The 23286-nt window shown below is 47.1% G+C and overlaps 1 non-coding gene across 1 annotated transcript; it reads left to right on the top strand.

Moving 5' to 3' along the window:
- Positions 1-21858: 21858 nt before the first annotated feature.
- TRNAW-CCA lies at positions 21859-21930 on the top strand. Its single transcript has one exon. It is a non-coding gene; the product is annotated as a tRNA-Trp (tRNA).
- The last annotated feature ends 1356 nt before the right edge of the window (positions 21931-23286 follow it).

Genomic DNA, 23286 nt, shown 5'->3' with positions numbered 1-23286 from the left:
GGCTTATTTAATTTATACATAGTAGTTTGTACCTCTTGATCACCTACCCCATCATATCCTTCCCCCTCCCTCTCTGCACTGTTAACTACTGGTTTGTTCTTTATTTATGTCTTTATATGTGGTTGGGGAATTATCCCGCATGCCCTGTGGTGTGCCCAAGAAAAACCAAGCCAAACAAACAAAAACATTGGGTGCATGCTTCTTTTTTTTTTTTAATTATGAAAATGTAACACATTTACAGGAGACTTGGAAAATACAGGACAAAGTTGCATATAATTCCACTATATATATATTGCAATTATTTTTTTAGGTAGATAAATTAAGATTTTTAGTTGGCGTTTCAATGTCAAACTCTAAAAAATTCATAGAATTAATATATGAGAAGTACAAGGATATAGTAGACCTGAAAAGTGCTATGAACCAATTCAACATAATTAAGATTTATACATTTTCACACAACAGTGGTATACAAATTCTGTTCAAGTTCCCAAAGACTATAATCTTGGAGACACTGGAACATATCCAGGGACATAAGACTGCAAAAATCTGATGGTCTAAAGGTATTGAAATCATACAGTCTCTTCTCCTATCACTGAGGAATTATGTTAGCAGTTTAATATCAGGAGATATTTTAAAATAGCCCACATATTTTCAAGTGTACTGTGACATTTGCCAAGAGAAGTCTTGGAGTTAGCCATTGAAAGCCTCAGTGCGTGTACCTTTTTGGATTAGTATTTTCATTTTGGGGGGATATATCCAGGAGTGGAATTGCTGGACCATATGGTAGTTCTGTTTTTAGTTTTTTGAAAAAGCCCCACACCCTTTTCCACAGTGGCCACACCAATTTACATTCCCATCAACAGTATTAGAGAATTCCCTTTTCTCCGCATCCTCGGCAACATTTGTTATTTGTGGTCTTTTTGATGCTAGCACTCTGACAGGTGACATCTCATTGTGGTTTTAATTTACATTTCTCTGCTGATTAATGGCGTTGAACATCTTTCCATGTGCCTGTTGGCCATATGTATGTCTTCTTTAGAAAAAACATTATTCCTTAAAATGTGGGGATATATGTTATCTATCATTCTGCTTTTAGTCTTTAACTGAAAAATTGAGACAACAGGAAAGTTCTATCTAACTTCCTATTATAGCTGTAGAGCGAAGCAAATTGTGCTTCCAGCCCTGTCTGAGGCAGGAGGAGATTGGATACTAAGAGTTAGTACTAGTCATCTAGAGAGAAATAACCCAGGGAAGTGGCTTCCCTGGTGGCTCAGACGGTAAAGAATCTGCCTTCAATGCAGGAGACACAGGTTCAATCCCTGGGTCAGGAAGATTCCCTGGAGAAGGGAGTGACAGCCCCACTCCAGTATTCTTGCCTGGAGAGTCCCATGGTTGGAGAAGCCTGACAGGCTACAGTCCACGGGGTCACAAAGAGTCAGACACAACTGAAGCGACCTCGCATGAAACCCAGGAAAGTAGAAAGAAAACAGAGTGCTCTGACATAACAGGTGCCAATCCTGTGCCCTGGTGTGTGCCAGGCACTGTCCAAAGTGCCGTGAGGAAGAACAGGTGGAAGGCAAGGTCCTGCCATCAGGGCGAGGAGACAGGCACATACGGCATGAGCCACCACGCACTGTTGGTTTTGGTGTGAGAAACCGCCTGAGAGCAGGCGAAGTGCAGTGAGGACCAGAGAGGGAGGGCCGCCTGGGATGGAGGGCGGGGCTGGGCAGGGCGGCGGCGCAGGTTAGGAAGGGCAGAGTGAGGCCTGATTCTCCACGAGAAATGTGTGCTTCCTGCTCCACAGGGTAAAGCCCAGGGCTGCCATTTCCTCCTGTCAATGAAACCTGAGGCACTTCCAGGCTGGAGCTTTATTTATTGGCTTATTTAAATTATTTATTTTTGGCTACGCTGAGTCTTCATTGCTGCGCATGGCTTGCTCTAGTTGCGGCGAGGGAGGGCTTCTCCTTGCGGTGGCTTCTCTTGGTGTGGAGCACCGGCTCTAGAGCGTGTGGGCTTGGTTGCCCCGCAACATGTGGAATCTTCTTGGACCAGGGATCGAACCCATGTCCCCTGCCTTGGCAGGCAGATTCTTAACCACTGGACCACCAGGGAAGTTCCAGTCTGGAGTTTTTTTTTTTTTTAAGGATGAGTGTGGCTTGTCTCCTTGGTCCTTTCTTGGCTGGAAGAAGAGGATGCCAAGGCAGAATCTCCAGACAGCAGGAAGTTCTTTCCAAGGAGGGAGGGCACCTGCCAACCAAGAATACCTACCTCGGTCTGTTACTTGAGCAAAAAGTAGACTTCTATTACAATAAGTCACTGATGGTTTGGGGTTATTGTTACCATAATTAATATGGAAGACTTCACGGAGGAGATAACATTTGAACTGGGCCCTGAATAACATGTAGGATTTGACATTGAGTCTCCCAGAGCCTTGATCTTGGACTTCCCAGCCTCTAGAACTCTGAGAAATACATTTCTGTTGGTATTCTTGTTACAGCAGCCCATATGGACTGAGTACTTTTTAACCTTATTGTACAGATAGAGAAACTGAGGCTCAGCTCATGATTTAGATCAAAATAGTTCATTGGATATTTCCTGGGAAGATTTGGCTTTGATTTGTAGTTCAGGAAAAAGGATTTTCATTCAGGGTTCAGAGAATCAACTTGGTTCTTTCTTTTTTAAAAAATAATTTTACTTATTTATTTCTTTTTGGCAGTCCTGGGTCTTCGTTGCTGCTTGGGCTGCTCGTTGTGGAGGCTTCTCTTGTGAAGCACAGTAGTTACAGTCTCTGGGCTCTGGAGCACAGGGTCAGTATTTGTGGCTTAGTTGCCCCATGGCATGTGGGATCTTCCTGGACCAGGGATCAAAGCCATGTCTCCTGCACTGGCAGGCAGCTTCTTTACCACTGAGCCACCAGGGAACCCCCTTGGTTCTTTCTTGTTTGGGGTCCAAAACTTAGTTTGAATTCTTGGCTCTAGGAGTCTCTGATTCTTCATAGGTATTTAAATAAGTTAAAAGCCATAAAATGGTGTGATGGCTGTACTTGGGCATCCAGAGGTGGTGAGCTCTTACTCTGGCCTGTGGTTCTGGCAGGTAATAGCTTGTGTCCACTGAGATGGATGATGGCCGTGGGGCGTGAAAGCTGAGCAATGACTAATATTAAAGTGGATATGGGTAAACAGAAATGAATTTGCTTGGAGTCCCTTTTATAAGGCATGATCCCGGGCAGGGTGATGGTCCTTAGACACAGACAGACTGAGCCCCAGCTGGTGCTGGGAGGCTGGCATCTGAGTCTTTGCCCTTTCCAGTCCCAGGGCGAGGGCTGTCCCAGGCGAGGGCTCCTTGGCCAGCCCCACTTAGGCACCTCCAAAGGTCTGACTCAGAAAGTGGGGAGAAATGCCAGAGGCGGAGCTAGGCACAGGCCTGGGCAAAAATCCTGTGAGGCTGAGTGTTTATAACAGTGAGAACCTGGAAATGACCCAAATGCCCAACGGTCAGAGGGGAGAGAAAGGGTGAAGTTGTTCTAGCACCTACTCTGTATCTGTGCAATTGCAAGGCTACTGGTCTCTAATTTATGGATGAAAAACATAGTTGGGGGAGGGGGGTGATGGGACCTCTCCAAAAGTCGATCGAGCCCTCTTTCTAGCGCAGCTTTGGCTCAAACACATCTCCAAAGGGGCTCGCCCTGCTCTCCTTCACCAGCCAGGACTGCTTCGAGAATCTCCAGGGTATTTTATTTAATCTTCAACCACCTCTAGAGAAGTAAATTTTTAACACCCGCCCCCCGCCTCGCGCCCATTTTAGGAGAAACTGAGGCTTTTTTTTAGGGAGAAGCTGAGGTTCAAAGATAAGAAGTGATTAATGTCATGTGTGAGGAGGGCATGGCAAACCACTCCAGTATTCTTGCCTGGAGCCTGGGCGGGCTACAGTCCTTGGGGTCGCAAAGAGACAGGACTAATTCGACTTAGTCTGAACACGACTAAAACAACATGCATGTGTGAAGTGGCAGAGACAGAATTTAAACTTAAATTTTGTAAAACTCGCAACTCTGGGTCTGGCGCCAGAATGTATGGGTTCAGATCCTAGCTTTTCCACTGACTAGTTGTGTATACCTAGGGAAATTCCTAAATCTCTTGCAAATGGGGGTGATATAAATTCTTGCCTTTCTGGGCTGTTGGGAGGACTAAAGGAGTTAAATAAACAGTCTGTGCCGGGCACACTCAATAAATGTTGGCCATTGTTCTTTTTATCATTGCTGTTGCTACCACTTCCCTAAGACACATGACTCTAGGAATAATCTTTAACATTGATGGAAACAGACCAGGATTGAATGCTTCCTTGTCTTGGACGCCTTGGGCCAATGTGGTAACAACAGACTTTGCATATTCCACACATGGAGAAGTATCTAGAATAAAACTCCAGAACAGGACAGTGGAGACTCTGTTCACCCAGGCCAAGGTGGACTTCTGGAGCAGCGCAAAGGTGAGATGAGGGTGCTTGTTGATGAAGTGACTGGTTCACATAGGTTTTGTGTCACCTGTGAAAGAAATGAGAGGGAAGTTGGCCTTGACCTGGTGGGTCTTGGGAAGGAGCTCTGCCTGTGGTTTAAAGTCACGTCTCATTTTCCTTCTTCGGTTGCGTTGTGCTCCTTGAGGCTGGTTTGATGAGGTCCTACTAAGAGGCGGGGAAATGGATTAGATAATTGAGCTCTGCAACCTTTCTCCTCCATTTCCCTAGTGCTTCAAAATAATAACCCATTTCATGGAATAGGAATTTCCAATGCAGATTACAGACTCTGTATTGTAGACTACCAATAAGTGTGTCCTTAGCTTGACCCTGGTGGAAGGCTGTCACTCTGATTGCAAAGCCTGGAGCTGCCAACCCCGTCAGGGGGCCCCCCACCCCCAACTCCTCTAAAATTTTCCTGGTGACAGGAAATTACGATGCATGTAGACACAACAAGTGTGCACTGTGTCTAGTTTTCCTGCCCTCTGGGCACTCAGTTGGGCGGGGCCGTGTGGTTCTGGTCAGTGGGCTGTGAGAGGGAAGGACACGTGTCTCTTCTTGGGGGAGGCACCCACCAGCAGGTGCATGGCAGCTAAGGAGGCTGGGTGGCCCGTGGAGAAGCTCCAGAATAGGGCAGCCTCCTCCCGCTCGGTACCCACATGCTTGAAGGGAGCAGGGCCCTGCCACTCCCCGGTCCTCATGGGATACGAACAAGCGTGAGAAAGAAACTTGTGTTGTGTGAAGCCACTGTGATTTTGGGGGTGTTTCGATAGCCTAAGTCAGCCCACTTAATCAATGCAGGGTCCCTCCCCTGGAGGACAGCCTGCGGTGCTCCGGCCACGTCCCGCCCAAGCATACTTCTCCACGATGTGGCAAGACTGAGACACAGTGTGCCTTTCGCTAGGCCCATGCTTCTGGGTTTCTGTTTTGTGTCTCCTCTGTGTGTCATACCTGGTGTTTGTCCTTGCCCTCTACTCACTAGAGAGGCAATAGTATTACCTTTCTTTGTTTTCTCCTTCCTCCCAAAATTATCATTAATTTTTTGGCTGCAGTGCGCCGCTCACAACACCTTAGTGTGGCATGTGGGATCCCCAACCAGTGATTGAACCCATGCCCTGCACAGCGGAAATGCAGAGTCTTGATCATTGGACCACCAGGGAAGTCCCTAAAAAATAATTTTTTATTTTTATCAAGGTAACATGAGTACGTGGTTAAAAAATAAAAATTGGAAAGTATCACACCCAGTGCCAGAATCCAACTCTCTAGAGTCAAACATCGTAAACCCTAAGTCTTCCTTTGGGCATTTTCTACTGTATTTTTAAAAAATCTGTTTATAATGCTGTTTCTCTCCCCTACACCCCAGTTTTATTGTGATCTAATTGACATGCATCATTGTATAACTTTCAAGTATACACCATGATGGTTTGACTTACATGTATTATGAAATATATTCTCAACTAAGATTTTTTTTCTACATTATCTACTGACCTCCTACTTAAATAGATTTTGCTCTCCTTTTCCAGCCTGACAACTCCCTCTACAACCACTGCTCTCTTCACGCTCTTAATTCAGTTATACTGTGATTTTTGGTTGGACCAATATCTAGTGTTTGCCTTACTGTGAATATAGTTATATTGTGATTTTTGGTTGAACCAGTATCTGGGTTTTGCCTTACCGTGACTATGTAAATACTTTCCATGGTTGAGTTACATGAGGTGCAATTCTTACATCTTATTTCTTATATGATATAGTAGAAACAATGTTATGTGTTCACCCCCTATTTCCTTTTCCTGGGAAAGCAGGAGAAGACATCTTCCAGCCTCCTCTGTGGTTCAGCTGGGACCATGTGACTAAGTTCTGGCCAATGGGAATGCAAGGGGAAGTGATGCAGCCCTCATCAGCCCCAGGCAGCCCTAGGCCTTCTCCACTCCCTGACCCTCCCCTCCAGGAAGCTGGAGCGGAGGGCCCTGAAATGGTGGCACTGCAAGACGGAAGCGGGGCTGGGCTCCTGAGTCCCCACCTGGAGGAGAGCTGCCAACCAGTTTCAGCCTGTGACACAGATGAGACATAAACCTTTGTGTGTTAAGCTGCTGAGATTTTAAGATGTGTCTGTTATGGCAGCTACCATTTAATACCTAATACTTCCAGCTTTTTTTGTTGTTGTTCTCCAGTTTGCTTAATATTCTTTCAATCATCCTAATTCATCCCCAAACTCTCCCACAGAATTACAAACCTCCTCTCAGTAAGGGTGAACTCCCAGTCTCTTCAGCTGTGCCCTCTGCCCTTCCCCTCCTCACCCCTCAACTAACCCTTTGCCTAGTCGATGGAACTTCAGGCTTTTTCTCTGCCTCACAGAGAGGCAAGAGGCTGGTTGGAAGGGGATACAGGTTAGATTTAAGGAGAGGTGGCCTCACACGTAATGATTAAGACCTCAAGCTTTTCCAATTTAGTAGCTCTATGACTTTGGGTAATTTTCTTAGCATCCTCATCTGAAAAATAGGGATGACAGTGATCTCAACTTCAGAGAACTGTTGTGTGGATTAAAGAAGATATTCTTGTAAAGTGCTCTCAGCACAGTTTCTGGCATATTGCATGTGCTAGTAAATGCGTTATTATTAAGATGAAAAAGTCATGGGGAATGACTGTACTTCCCAAGTACTAGGGAATTAACCTGGGAGTGAGTTTTCTGCCTTGTTTCTAACTATAGGCAGCTGTTCCCCAACTCTAGAGACCAGGGGAAGAAGGACCAACTTGGGGAGGTCTGTCCCAAGGTGATAGCAGCAGCCTCCCCAGGGATGGGGACCACCTGCCAGGACTCTTGCTTTATCTCCTCTGCATGGACTGAGCTGGGGCCCTCTGAAGGTCTTTGATTCCCCCACTTCAGGTTTTCCCTCCCTCCACCCTTGGGTTTTCAATATCACAATTATCCAAGTCTATGCCCCAACCAGTAACGCTGAAGAAGCTGAAGTTGAATGGTTTTATGAAGACCTACAAGACCTTTTAGAACTAACACCCCCAAAAGATGTCCTTTTCATTACAGGGGACTGGAATGCAAAAGTAGCAAGTCAAGAAACACCTGGACTAACAGGCAAATTTGGCCTTGGAATGCGTAATGAAGCAGGGCAAAGACTAATAGACTTTTGCCAAGAAAATGCACTGGTCATAGCAAACACCCTCTTCCAACAACACAAGAGAAGACTCTACACATGGACATCACCAGATGGTCAACACCAAAATCAGATTATATTTTTTGCAGCCAAAGATGTAGAAGCTCTATACAGTCAACAAAAACAAGACCAGGAGCTGACTGTGGCTCAGATCATGAACCTCCTTATTACCAAATTCAAACTCAAATGGAAGAAAGTAGGGAAAACCACGAGACCATTCAGGTACGACCTAAATCAAATCCCTTATGATTATACAGTGGAAGTGAGAAATAGATTTAAGGGCCTAGATCTGATAGACAGAATGCCTGATGAACTATGGAATGAGGTTCGTGACATTGTACAGGAGACAGGGATCAAGACCATCCCCATGGAAAAGAAATGCAAAAAAGCAAAATGGCTGTCTGGGGAGGCCTTACAAATAGCTGTGAAAAGAAGAGAAGCGAAAAGCAAAGGAGAAAAGGAAAGATATAAGCATCTGAATGCAGCGTTCCAAAGAATAGCAAGATGAGATAAGAAAGCCTTCTTCAGCGATCAATGCAAAGAAATCGAGGAAAACAACAGAATGGGAAAGACTAGAGATCTCTTTAAGAAAATTAGAGATACCAAGGGAACATTTCATGCAAAGATGGGCTCGATAAAGGGCAGAAATGGTATGGACCTAACAGAAACAGAAGATATTAAGAAGAGGTGGCAAGAATACACGGAAGAACTGTACAAAAAAGATCTTCACGACCCAGATAATCATGATGATGTGATCACTAATCTAGAGCCAGACATCTTGGAAAGTGAAGTCAAGTGGGCCTTAGAAAGCATCACTACGAACAAAGCTAGTGGAGGTGATGGAATTCCAGTGGAGCTATTTCAAATCCTGAAAGATGATGCTGTGAAAGTGCTGCACTCAATATGCCAGCAAATTTGGAAAACTCAGCAGTGGCCACAGGACTGGAAGAAGTCAGTTTTCATTCCAATCCCAAAGAAAGACAATGCCAAAGAATGCTCAAACTACTGCACAATTGCACTCATCTCACATGCTAGTAAAGTAATGCTCAAAATTCTCCAAGCCAGGCTTCAGCAATACGTGAACCGTGAACTCCCTGATGTTCAAGCTGGTTTTAGAAAAGGCAGAGGAACCAGAGATCAAATTGCCAACGTCTGCTGGATCATGGAAAAAGCAAGAGAGTTCCAGAAAAACATCTATTTCTGCTTTATTGACTATGCCAAAGCCTTTCACTGTGTGGATCACAATAAACTGTGGAAAATTCTGAGAGAGATGGGAATACCAGACCACCTGACCTGCCTCTTGAGAAATATGCATGCAGGTCAGGAAGCAGCAGTTGGAAAGGGACATGGAACAACAGACTGGTTCCAAATAGGAAAAGGGGTACGCCAAGGCTGTATATTGTCACCTTGCTTATTTAACTTATATGCAGAGTACATCATTAGAAACGCTGGACTGGAATCAAGATTGCCAGGAGAAATATCAATAACCTCAGATATGCAGATGACACCACCCTTATGGCAGAAAGTGAAGAGGAGCTAAAAAGCCTCTTGATGAAAGGGAAAGAGGAGAGTGAAAAAGTTGGCTTAAAGCTCAACATTCAGAAAATGAAGATCATGGCATCTGGTCCCATCACTTCATGGGAAATAGATGTGGAAACAGTATCAGACTTTATTTTTGGGGGCTCCAAAATCACTGCATATGGTGACTGCAGCCATGAAATTAAAAGACACTTACTCCTTGGAAGGAAAGTTATGACCAACATAGATAGTATATTCAAAAGCAGAGACATTACTCTGCCAACAAAGGTCCGTCTAGTCAAGGCTATGGTTTTCCCAGTGGTCATGTATGGATGTGAGAGTTGGACTGTGAAGAAGGCTGAGCGCCAAAGAATTGATGGTTTTGAACTGTGGTGTTGGAGAAGACTCTTGAGAGTCCCTTGGACTGCAAGGAGATCCAACCAGTCCATTCTGAAGGAGATCAACCCTGGGATTTCTTTGGAAGGAATGATGCTAAAGCTGAAGCTCCAGTACTTTGGCCACCTCATGGGAAGAGTTGACTCATTGGAAAAGACTCTGATGCTGGGAGGGATTGGGGGCAGGAGGAGAAGGGGACGACAGAGGATGAGATGGCTGGATGGCATCACTGACTCGATGGATATGAGTCTGAGTGAACTCCGGGAGTTGGTGATGGACAGGGAGGCCTGGCGTGCTGCGATTGATGGGGTCGCAAAGAGTCGGACACGACTGAGGGACTGAACTGAACTGAACTCTTGAGTGGTGCTTCTCAATCTCCTTCCTTCAAGTGGAAAGTGAAAGTGTTAGTCACTCAGTCGTGTCTGACTCTTTGCGACACCCCAGTGACTGTAGCCCCCCCAGGTTCCTCGTCCATGGAATTCTGGCAAGCCACCAGGAAAGCCTTTGAGTGGAGATGAGTGTCAGATAGCTTAATAGCAGATATTTGTTGAGTACCTATTACATGCCAGGTACTGCGCTAGGCGATGGATTATTAGAGTTAACAAATAGAAAGACTTTGGCGTTAAAGAGTTTATAATTAAGTGGGAGAGGCAGATGGTAAACAAATGAATGTGTAGTGTATAATGAATGTGTCATTATACACTATAGGCTGTGCTGGAGTGGAAAACCTTGAGTCCTGGGAGGGAGTATCCGGGGTGACTGACTTCACCTGGGGGCAGTGAACTGTTGCTGTCATCAGGGAAACTTACGCAGAGTCTCACAGAACACAGGAGTTTGGAATTTAATTGAAAAGCAGAGGAGCCCCTGACTGGTTTAATCATGTCGGGGACCAAAGTGATTAGATTTGTGTTTCAAAGAGGTCACTTTATCAAACACTTGCTCTCTGCCTCAACTGTCATGGGAAACCATGGTTGAAGGAGCAGAGAGAAGGGAAGGACCATGAAGAAGGATGAGACTTTAGTAATCTGACTGCGGTCAGTTTCAGTTGCTGCATCTCTTGATCCCATCCTGAATAGTGGGTGTCACCATGGCAACCTAAGTGGATGAACGTTGCGGGCTTTAACAAATGTTGATGTATCAACTGCCATGCAAGCAGATCTGTGTCAACGCAAACACGAATGTCTTCCCCAGCAAACCTCTTCTCCCCATACATCTATCTGGAGGCATTTCTGATTTTGAAGCTTCGCTGATTTCTGTTCATGAGAGAACTAGACTGTGTGAGGACAAGGAATAATTAGGCCTTGAAACTGCTTTTCCGCTTAGCACCCAGAAAAATGGCCCCACCAGACTGAACCAAACCCAGTATGGTCCTGGGATAAGCAGAGCTAGAAGTTAAAAACCAAAGGCCTGTGGATAGGCAGTCTAGTTCTCTTTTATCAGAGGTAAGAAACACCTTTGTCAGTAAGATGTCGGCAATAAACAACTTCCCGGTCCAGCACCCAGCCCCTGCAGGGTTCATGGTCCCTTCTTGGAGTTTCCATTATACTGTGAACCCATCTGTAATATGATATTTATCACACTTCATTCACCTGTTGGTTCATTCACCAAATATTAAATGTCCAGTGGTCAGGTATTGTGCCAGGTGCTAGAGATGGAGTGTTGAACAAGACAAGACCCCTTAGACTTATATTGTAGTTGAAATATTAATAGATGGACAATAGTCCAGTCACCAAAGCGCTAAGTAAGATCCCTGCAGACAGTAACAGGTTCTCAGACAAGTAGAGGTAGCGTTAGTGGTAGCTCCTAATTTGATTAGCAGTGAGGGACTCTTGCTCTTTCTTGGATATGCTACCTTCATTCCCACATCCAGGCTTTTTCTACTTGCTGTTCCCTCTCTGGAAATTTCTCCTGCACTTTCCCAGGTGGTTCCCTTCAGCTCATTTTTGGTCTCAGCTCAAAAGTCAGTGCCTCCAGAAGGGCCCCTCTGAGTACCGTAACCTACCCTTATTTTTGCCTTTCATTGTTTGCGACCTGACTCTGCCCACTAGAAGTATAAGTTCTCCCAAGGACAGGTTCTTTGATTTGTGGGCTGTTGTTTTTCAGCTGTGGTTTGGTCAGGAAAATAAACACTACTCTATGGATTCCACTTTGGAAGGGTTTTAATTCGTGGAATTGGAGACTCACAATTATTGGAAGGGTGATGGGAGTTAGGATGGGGTGGGGAGCCAGAGATGGGGAGAGGAAAAGTGGATGGTTTTCAAGAGCTCTCCAAGAGGCCACTGTGAATTTTGAGAAATACTGGAATTGGTTGTCAATGATTTCAGTCTGTTGCAACAAGGAAAGTAGTTTTTTCAAGAGTCTGCCCAGAAGCTGCTGTGAATCTTAAAGAATTTCCAGGAAGCTGCTGCTGGCTAGCACACTTGCCTGCAAGTAGGCTTCCCTGGTGGCTCAGATGGTAAAGAATCTGCCTGCAATGCAGGAGACCTGGGTTCAATCCCTGGGTCAGGAAGATACACTGGATAAGGGAATGGCAACCCACTCCAGTATTCTTACTTGGAGAATTCCATGCACAGAGGAGTCTGATGGGCTAAAGTCCCTGGGGTCCCAGAGAATTGGAAAGGACTGAGTGACTAACACCTGGAAGTTGCCACAAGCTTCACATCTACCACTTTGAATCTGTCTCATTGACAGCCTCAAACCCAGAAATATACAGGGGAGGAGATTCTGGGAAATATGGTTCTTGTCTTTCCCTTTGTAGAGCAGAAGGAGATGGCAATTATGCCAAGTTGAAAACATACAATCCAACATGCGGTTGTATCACCAGTATCTAGAACAGCTCTTGACTTATAGCAGGTGCTTTGGTGGTAGTTAAAAGACTGCAAGAATCATTCCTGGTCCTTGGTGGGGTCAAAATTTGAACCCTCAACTATCTGATTCCAAAGCCCATGCAATCTTATTCCAGTACCAGCTGGACAAGCTAGGACCGTGACCCTGGAGCTCAGGCTGGAACTGCTGACTAATAAGTCCCAGACAGGGTCTGTGCCCCATGTATGCCCACAGCACTGTGCATATTAGGGACAGGAGCAGTGAGGGAGGCTGGAGAGCCCAGGGAGGTTTTGAGAGGGTAGGCTGAGAAATGGATCTCTAACCGTCTGTGATCAGTGCTCAGAAACTTCTGGAGCTGGTGGCATTGTAGAGTGCACTGGGTTGAGGGAGAAATACTGGGGCTGCTCTGGGGTGGCCATCCCTGACAGCCACTTAACCCTTGAGAGCCTGAGCATTTGGCCAGGAGTAACCTTCCCGATAGACTCCCCCAGTGGCTCAGTGGTAAAGAATCGCCTGTAATGCAGGAGCCACAGGAGACATGGGTTTGATCCTTGGATTGGGAAGATCCCCTGGAGGAGGGCATGGCAACCCACTCCAGTATTCTTGCCTGGAGAATCCCATGGACAGAGGAGTCTGGAAGCCTACAGTGTATAGGGTTGCAAAGAGTCAGACACAACTGAAGCGACAACGCACACACACGCTTGTGTGCAAACTTCCTGACGTTAAAAAAAATTGAGAGTCTCTCATTTTACCTTTTAAATTTGTGTGACTTTCTCACGCTCTCCTATAATGTGTCTGATTGCTTTGATATGAAAATAAGGCTGTTCTGCCCCATTCTGGAGTCACACTGATGTTCCAGGTGGTGTGTTGGGTTTAGTTGGGGGTAAGGGTGGAAGCTGCAGGTGTACCAGGCCCCAGGACCAGCTACTGCGGGGCCTGGTGCAAAATGAAAATGCGAGGTCCCTTGTTCAAAAATTAGAATTTCAGGACTGCACCAGCAGAGCATTAAACCAAGCACGGGGCCCTTCTGAGCATGAGCCCTGTGGGGCTGATGACAAATTACACTAAGTGGCTTAAAACAATACCAATTAACCTCCTCACAGTTCTGGAGCCCGGAAGTCTGAAATGGTCTCACTGAGCTAGATTCAACTGGTTTCTCCCTTCCTCCTGACACTCTAGGGGAGGATGGGTTTCCTTGCTGCCTCTAGCCTGTGGAAGCCTCTTGCATGCCTCGGTTTGTGACCCCTTCCTCTCATCACTCCAATTTCTTGCTTTGGTTTGTGGTCACACCTCCTACTTCCTCTGACGTCAAGTCTTTGCTCCTCTCTTATATGAGGACTGCATTTGGAGTCCATGCTGGATAATGATGATCTCAAAATTCTTAATCACATCTGCAAAGTCTCTTATGCCAGTGGTCCCCAACCTTTTAGGCCCCAGGGACCAGTTTCACGGAAGACAATTTTTCCGTGGGCCCAGGGATGGAAGCGTGGTTTTGAGATGATTCGAGCACATTACATTTATTGTGTACTTTATTTCTATTATTAGTACATCAGTAGTATATTATTTTATATTATATTTATATTATACAATTAAATATATTTTTATCCTATGTAAATATATATATATGTTTTGTTGTTGTTCAGTTGCTAAGTCATGTCCGACTCTTGCAACCCCATGGACTGCAGCATGCCAGGTTTCCCTGTCATTCACCATCTCCCTGAGTCTGTGCAAGCTCATGTCCGTTGAGTCATTGATGCCATCCAACCATCTCATCCTCTGTCGCCCCCTTCTCCTCTTGCCCTCAGTCTTTCCCAGCATCGGGGAATATAATATTCCCTGCTGCACCTCAGATCATCAGGTATGAGATCTGGAGGTGTGGACCCCTGCCTTAAGCCATAGAAGGTAACATTCACAGGTACTGGGTGTCAGGACCTGGTTGTCTTTCAGGGCCATTATTCTGCCAACCCATGTGCCCTTAAACTAGGCCCTGCCAGGCTCACAGCTGAATCCTCAGGTTTGAAAGAGCAGCTTTCGAGGCTCAGAGCAGAAAGGTGAATGGGACGGATGTGTGAAGGAGCTGGAGAAAAACTGTCTCCCTTACCTGGAGCCTCTGTGCTGGCCACAGGGGTCCAGAGATTCTGGCTTTTGTGTTGCCCCTGTGCTTTCCTGGTGGTTCAGACAGTGAAGAATCTGCCCCCGATGCAGGAGACCTGGTTTGATCCCTGGATTGGGAAGATCCCCTGGAGAAGAGAATAGTTACCCACTCCAGTATTCTTGCCTGGAGAATCCCATGGACAGAGGAGCCTGGTGGGCTACAGTCCATGGGGTCCCAAGGAGTAGGATACAATTGAACAACTAACACTTTTACTTTTTCAGTTCATTAAGGTTGCCAGATTTAGCAAATCAAGTTGTAGGACACCCAGATATTTTATTAGGCTACTCTGTCTCTGATTCTTTATATATATATATACATTTAAATATATTTTATTTTTTTCAATTAGTGGATAACTACTTTACAATATTGTGATGGTTTTTGCCATACATCAACATGTGACAACTCAGAGGGGTGGGAGGAGAAGGGAAGGGGGAGGGGACGTATGTCCCTGGTGCTTAAGCCACACCACGTTGCCTGCTGCCGAGGGCTGGGCTCAGCTGTAGTCTCCTGGGCCCTAATGAGATCCCAGTTGTTCTCCTCCCAGTGGCGTCTCAGGTGTGCGGCCAGAATGAGAGAGGCTGGGCCCGAGGGTTCACCGGCAGGTGGAGCGTGGACAGGGAGGGAGCCCCAAGGCACCTGGGGAAGGAGCCTGGATTTGCTGACCTTAAGGTAAAACAGCACTTCCTTAGAGGGAGGGCAAAGCATTTCCAAGGTGATTGCTAACTGTCCCACCCCCCCACACACAAAGACATCATGTCCCAGCCCTGGAGGGGCCTTGAGTCTGGTGTGGCCCTCCGAGGGTCACGGGCACCTCCTAATTGCAGGATGCAGGGCTCATGGAGTAAACACCACGTTTCACTTCCTCTGCAAACATCGCACATCTGAGAAACTCATTTCCGTTTCTGAGACACGTCTTTCCCAGCTGTGCAGGCCGGGGTCAGGCTTAATAAAATAGAAGTGGTGGGACAGCAGGCTGATGGAGGTGATGCCCCCCCAGTATTACAGTCAGCGTGCGCCTGTGCTCTGAGGATGCGGATCTGTCCAAGTTCCCTTCCCTGAAACAGACCACAGAGAAAACAGACCACGTGGCTCCTGTTCTCCTTCTTGACGGGATTCCACAGAACCCGAGATCTAATGATGATGGTAAGAAGCGTTGCCATTTCAGGTGCTGACAAAGAATGCCGCTAGCTGTCTGTACTGCTGATTGTAAGGTGCACTCCAGTTTCAGGGTTGTGAAACCGTGGAAAGGTGGGCATCTTGGAATCAATAAGATACGGCATTAGGTTTACCATCAGCTCAAAGCTAGTGGAACGGAACCACGTGACAGCCAAGCAATGCCTGTGTTTGAGCCATGTGATAGCGCCCTTCTCCTTAACAGTTAAGAAAGCTGGTTCCAAGTCAAGTGTGTGCGCGGTGGTGGGTTGACTGAAGCCCCCATCCCATGCCCAGGTTTCTCTTCTGGGACCTCTCGCTTTTTGGTTTGTTTTATATTTTATTGCTTTACAATGTTGTGTTAGTTTCTGCTGTACATTGAAGTGAATCAGCTATATATATGTGTGTATACACATATCCTCTCCCTCTTGGGCCTCCCTCCCACCCTACTCCCATCCCAGCCCTCTAGGTCATCACAGAGCACAGAGCTGGGCTCCCTGTGCTATACAGCAGCTTCCCACTAGCTACCTGTTTTACACATGGTAGTGTATACACGGCAATCCTAATCTTGTGGTTCGTCCCACCCTCTCCTTCCCCACACTGCGTCCACGTGCTGTGTCTAGCTTTGGTTCCCTCTGTCTACTGAATTCTCCTCTGCTCCATCTCCCTGCCCCCGACCATGTAGTCAGGGGCCTCCCAGCTTCTGGGATCTAATGCCTGATGATCTTAGGTGGAGCTGATGTTATGATGATAGAAGTGCCCAGTAAACGCAATACACTTGAATCATCCCCAAACCACCCCCTCTTCCAGGTCCGTGGAAAAATCGTCTCCCATGAAACCAGTCCTTGGTGCCAAAAAGGTTGGGTACCACTGATGTAGATCATTGCCATTTTTAAAAAAGACTGTGATGATCTAAAGGGGTGGGATTGGGAAGGGGAGGGAGGTTTGGGAGGGAGGTTCAAGAAGGTGATTCAGTTCAGTTCAGTCGTTCAGGCATGTCTGACTGTTTGTGACCCCATGGACTGCAGCAGGCCAGGCCTCCCTGTCCATCACCAACTCCCGGAGTTTACTCAAACTCATTTCCATTGAGTCGGTGAAGCCATCCAACTGTCTCATCCTATGTCGTCCCCTTCTCCTCCCACCTTCAGTCTTTCCCAACATCAGGGTGTTTTCAAATGAGTCAGTTCTTATTTGAAATTATATCAGGGAGGTGATATAGTTATACAATTCTGACTGATTTGTGTAGTTGTATGGCAGAAACCATCACAACATTGTAAAGCAATTTTCCTTCAATTAAAATTTAAAAAGATTGTGACAAAATACACATAAAATTTACCATTCTAACTATTTTAAAGTGTGTAATTCAGTGGCATTTAGAACATTTCCATGGAAGTCTTGCTTTTGCTACACCTCTCCTTCACGACCTGGTTTCTTTTCTCTGCCCTGTATGGAGTCTACCAAAGAATCTGGAATTTTCCCTTGATTTATCAGCTGGCAGCACAGGCTGTGGGGTATTAGCAGATGATTACTGAAAACCTAGCTCAGTTGGTAAAGAATCTACCTGCAATGCAGGAGACCCTGGTTTGATTCCTGGGTCGGAAAGATCCCTTGGAGAAGGGAAAGGCTACCCACTCCAGTATTCTGGCCTGGAGAATTCCATGGGGTCCCAAAGAGTCGGATATGACTGAGCAACTTTCACTTTCACTGAAAACCTGAAGGAGTTAGAAGGGGGATGGTCTGCCCAGCCCAGCCTAGCCTTAACTCTTAACGCTCTGTCTTCTTCCAGCCTCTGGGAGACACTGGCTGCCTAGTGGCCTCAAGTCTGCCTCCCAAGGTGTTCCCCAGCTTTCTCTCCTCCCCTCCATCTCAGGACTTCCCACCAGCTCCTTACTGGGCTCCCAAAGTCCTGATTTTATCCAAAGGAGCCATTTTGCTCTCTCTTCTCCCTGACTTCCTTCCCACCATCCAGAGTGTCCACCTTTCACAGGTGTTCTCCATACAGAGTCTGCCTGGCCCCAGAGAGCTTAATTCCCCAGTCAAGGAGAAACCTGCTCAGCTGTCAGAGATTTGCCGTCTCGCTGGTTGCTTTAGACATGTCTAGGCTTCTGCTTCTGCCTCACAGAGCTCCGTTCTGCAGCCACGGTTGCAAAGCCAAGTCCACGCGGTAACTGCTGTGCTCTGATGTGGGGGCACTCGGAGCTCTCCAGAGTGGAGAGGAGGGCTCCTGCCTCTGGCAGGCCGGAGGCTGCAGGCTGACTTTACCAAGTTTCCGAGTTCCTGTTCCTCCATCTGGTATTTGCTCCCAGAATCCCTTCGGGAATCACAGCTCCTGCTCTCCCTGCATTTGGTTGGAGGTGGGCCCAACTCATCCTCCGGCTCCGAGGCTGAGCACACGCCACCTCCAGCCTGTTTGGCCCATCAGAACATTTCTGATACCAATGACTGGGTTCCAAGAGAAGTATGGGACCCAAGCCAGGCCAGTGAAAGCAACCTCGGGCCTTGGCCTGGAACTACTACTGGGTCAGGGATGCTCCCATGTTGCTAGGGCTGCTCAATAGTGGGCCGGGAGGCTGGAGACACTGATGGCCACCTGGTCACCACATGGAGTGAGCCCACTGGAGAATGAAGACAAGGTGGAAGCTGGCATCAAGAGCAGGAGAGGAATGACTGGATACCAGGTGGGAAAGCCAAAGACATCACTTTTCTGCATCGTGAAGCTTGAATTGGGCTTTTGTGGTCTCTGAGAACCCTGATTTACAGGAGTCTGCCAAGCGGGGGATGACAGTTGAGTAGGGCTTTGAAGTATGAGTAGGAGTTTTCAGGCAGCAAAGGTGAGGAGCACATTCTAGGCAGAGTGGGTAGCATGTGTGCAGGTGGGAAGGCAGGAGACTGGAGATGCGGGAAGCGGCTGGGTGATGGAAAGCCTTGAACTTTAGACGTGGTCCTGGAGCTGGGAGCTGTGCTGGGGTTTTTCTCCTGTGAGTTTATGCTTCCCCACCCTGCAGATGAAGGAACTGAACCTGGGAGGCATCAGGCAGGTTTGCTGTTCAATATCTCCACTAGGAGTGCCACCCAGGTCATGAGGCTCAGCCCCTCCAGGGACGCAGAGGAGGAGAGTTTTGCCTTGGCAGTCACAGGACAGAGAGATCAGGCCATGAAGGGATAGGGAGCTGCCTTTGACTGGTCCCATGCCCAGCCCCAGACCCCCTTATGAGTCCTTCCAGCTTAGTTTTCTGGGAGCATGAAGGGTGAGAAATTCTGCTGATTGCATAGACGTTCTCACCCTGACTGCACTTGAGTATCCTCCTTGGGGGATACGGGGTTAAAAACTAGAGGCGCTAGAGCAGCGCAGACCTGACCTTGGTATGTTTCAAAGCCTTTTCAGGTGACTTTAATGGACTTAACAGATTTTCACCACTGCCCCAGGTCAATGGTTCTCAATCACCTGGTGAGATTAAGGGAGAATTAACAGAGTAGGAGTTTCCCCTGTGGCTCAGTGGCAAAGAATCTGCCTGCAATGCAAGAGACCTGAGTTTGATCTCTGGGTTGGAAAGATTCCCTTGAGAAGGAAATCGCAACCCGCTCCAGTATCCTTGCCTGGAAATCCCATGAAAAGAGGAGCCTGGCAGGCTACAGTCCACAGGGTCGCACAAGAGTCAGACATGACTTAGTGGCTAAATAACAACAACAAAACAAGAGCAGAGTAGGGAAGAGAAAGAACACCCCCTGGGATTCACTGATGGACTAGGCCCTGTGCTGGTTACTGGACTACCAGTGTCTTGTTTAATCCTCCAACAGTTTTGTGCTGATAGGATTCCCATTTTACAGAGGTGCTCACCGAGGCTTTGAGAGGTGTGGCAAAGTGCTGAGGCCACAGAGCTAGTCTGCAGAGGAGCTGGATTTTCAACCCAGGTCTTTGTGACTCTGCACACACGTGCTCCATCCTGGCCTCCTGAGTGGACGTCCAGTCTGTCTGGGTAGGACCCACCTTGGCTGAAGCCGTTAGGGGCTGCTGTTCTGTAGCGAGGGTCCCAGTCCTTGTGAACTGGGGCTAGGGGGAGTAGGAGGAGGCTGTGCTTGGAAGCCGGGTGCCTGTGTCTTCCTCTGCAATGCTGAGGAGCTTGGGTCAAGTCACTGCCCCTCTCTGAGCCACTGTACTAGTCAGGGTTTTCCAGAAAAATAGAAGCAATAGGGTGTGTGTGTGCGCGCAGATAAAGTGATTCATTACAAAGAGCTGGCTTATTATGGATTATGGAGGCTGACAAGTCCTAAGATCTTCAGGTGAGTCAGTGAGATTAAGAACCCAGGAGAGCTCAGGGTGTTGTTCCCTTTGAGTCTGAAGGTCAGAGAGAGCCAGTGGTGTCGATTCCCTGAGAAAGCTGGCAGGCTTGAGACCCAATCTGATGCTTCAGTGTTTTGTTTTCAGTGTTAATTTCTTTTGTACAACCAAGTGACTCAGTTATGCACGTGGATATATTCTTTTTCATATTCTTTTCCATTATGGTTTATCCCAGGAAATAGACTATAGTTCTCTGTGCTATACAATAGGACCTTGTTTATCCATTCTGTGTATACTAGTTTGCTTGTGCTAATTCCAAGTTCCCAATTTTTCCCTCCTCTACCCCACCTCCCCCTTTGGCAACCACAAGTCTTTTGTCTATATCTGTGAGTCTTTTGTAGATGTGTTGATTTGTGTCATATTTTAGATTCCGTATATAAGTGATACCGTATGGTATTTTTCTTTCTCTTTCTGACTTATGATAATCTCTAGGTCCGTCCATGTTGCTGCAGATGGCATTATTTCATTCTTTTTTATGGCTGAGTAATATTCCATGTAAGGGCTTCCCAGGTGGTGCGGTGGTTAAGAATCTGCCTACCAATGCAAGAGACTCAGGAGACTCTGACTTCCCTTCCTGGCCGTGTGTGGCTGGGAGACCCTGTGGGAGCCGGGGCTGGATCTGCCTTCAAGGCTTCCTGTACAGAGGATGGTCTTGCGCTGCATGTGTGCTCTCAGTCTGGCCAGGAACAGTGGACCGGGGCCCAGTATATCCGGAGGACTGGAGGACCCCTGTGGTCCTGCCCTGGTGTGTGTCGGGAAGGCAGGTCCTGCCTGGAGGGTGACTTCTGCTTGCAGGGTAGCTTGTTGGGAAAGGAGGGACCCTTCTGGCTATTCTGTGTACAGTAGCCCAATGTGCCTACCCCTGCCCTTAGATTCTGATTCCAGAACCTTCCATTTCTTGCTTTTGCTGCTGCCATCTTTCTGAAGCTTCCAGCTCATTCATAAAAAACACTTTGACTTTCAAGCTAAGGAAGGAGCTCCTTTTGTCAAGGAAGACCTGTGTGTCCTTTATGCTTTCTCCCACACCCTTCTGGGTTTGACATGGTTTGGATTCTTCAGTGCTGGGTCTGTGAGGATGAGAAAGAGGAGTGGGTAGTGGGGATCACCCTCCAGATTGATGGAGAAGGACCCAGGAGGGGTGAGCTGTGAAAGGCCTCAGGGTCCCTGCAAGGGGGCTGGTTGGCTCTCAAGAGGCAGAGAGGCCCTTACTTAGAAGGGCCACTTCCCTGGGAGTTGCTGCCTAGGGTCGGGGAGGTACAGAGGAAGTGCAGGTGGTGGAGAAGAGGAGGCCTATGGGGGTGCGTTGTTCTAACGATTCTAGCTCCATTCACTTAATAGCATCTGGGGATGCAAGTGATAACCATGGGGAGACGCTAGTACTCAGCCACCTCAGGAAAGCAGGTAGTACATCTTAAGTGGCGTTCACATTAAAACATCAATTAAAAAGAAGAAAAAAGGTGGGACTTGATAATACATAAACCAGTATTTTTCAGAAGTATAGGCATGCCTGGTGTTTGAAGAAGTGGGGTGTGTGGAGGGCTTTGTAGAGGTGTTGGTATGCCCAGTGGCTGAGGAGGTGGGGTACGTGCAGGGGCAGTGGGCAGAGAAGGCAGCTGGTGTGGCTAAGAGACTGGTTACATTGAGCAAATAAATGAATAAATCGAGGCTAATCGCAGTCAAGTGTCTCACAGTTAGAGAAGTGATATGCAAACATGGAAAGGGGGATGTCTAGAAAGAACCCTGAAAGGGCTGCATAGGAATAACCTCACTGACATATACATATTTATACACACAGGGCTTCCCTGGTGGCTCAGAGGTTAAAGCGTCCGCCTCCAATGCGGGAGACCCGGGTTCGATCCCTGGGTCGGGAAGATCCTCTGGAGAAGGAAATGGCAACCCACTCCAGTATTCCTGTTTGGAGAATCCCATGGACTGAGGAGCCTGGTGGGCTGCAGCCCATGGGGTCACAAAGAGTCGGACACGACTGACTGACTTTACTTACTTACTTACTAACACTTATGAATTTCGTGTGTATGTATGTGTGCTAAGGCGCTTCAGTCGTGTCCAACTCTTTGTGACCTTATGTACTGTAGCCCTCCACACTCCTCTGTGCATGGCATTCTCCAGGCAAGAATACTGGAGTGAGTTGCCATGCCCTCCTCCAGAGGATCTTCCCGACCCAGGGATTGAACCCGCATCTCCTGCAGCTCCTGAACTGAAGGTGGATTCTTTACCACTGAGCTGCTGGGAAGCCTCTGTGTGTGTCTGTGTGTGTGTGTGTGTGTCTGTGTGTATATATATACACATGCAAACTTATCCACATATACACAGTGATAGGTGTTTGTACATATACTTACATATGTGCATGAATTTCCTATTAAATAATTTGTAGAGGACCTAGAAGCAATAACTTTCTAGGTGTGGTGAACACACCAAGCTCCCAGATCTTGGTTTCTTTCTTCTTTTTTAATAACATTTTTATTTATCTTCTTACGTATTTTCAGCTGTGCTGGGTCTTCATTGCTGTACACAGGCTTTCTCTAGTTGCAGTGTGCGGGCTTCTCATCGCAGTGGCCTTTCTTACTGTGGAGCGGGGGTCAGTAGTTGTGGTACACAGGCTTAGTTGCCCCACGGCATGTGGAATCTTCCCAGACCAGGGATCGAACTCGTGTTCCCTGCACTGGCAAGCAGTTTCTTAACTACCAGGCCACCAGGGAAGTCCTGACCATATGGATATAGTTAAGTAAATAAATTAATAGGAGAGAAGGGTCAGCTCTTTCTTATAAGAGTTTGTCAATTACTGATGGGAATAGGAAAAATCCACATTAGGCACCCATCACAGTGATAGTGGAAAACAGAGGAGCCTGGCATGCTACAGTCCATGGGCAGCAAAGAGTCAGACACAGCTTAGCAACTGAACAACAACAACAGTGATGGTTGATTCAGGCTGGACTTGTCAACAATGCTAAGACCGGCAGGTGAATGTTTGAAGAATAGTCTGAGTGTGATGCTGGAATGTATCTCCAGAAAATATTTCCCAACTACAAAGGGAAAAACCTGGCAGACACCAAATCTAAGCAGGTGTTCAAAATGAACCAGGGCCCGATAGGCTGGGGTCATGGGCCTCCTTAGGTAATAAAGCCTCGTTTCTGTTCTATTCCTGCCAAGAAGGCATGGCCTAAGTCTCATTGAGAGGAAACAACAGTCAGCCTCAAGTTGGGGATACC

Source organism: Oryx dammah, unplaced genomic scaffold (assembly GCF_014754425.2).
Source record: "Oryx dammah isolate SB20612 unplaced genomic scaffold, SCBI_Odam_1.1 HiC_scaffold_8, whole genome shotgun sequence".
Classification (NCBI taxonomy): domain Eukaryota; kingdom Metazoa; phylum Chordata; class Mammalia; order Artiodactyla; family Bovidae; genus Oryx; species Oryx dammah.
The sequence above is the reverse complement of the archived record's forward strand: the minus strand, read 5'-3'. Positions and strand labels throughout refer to the sequence as shown.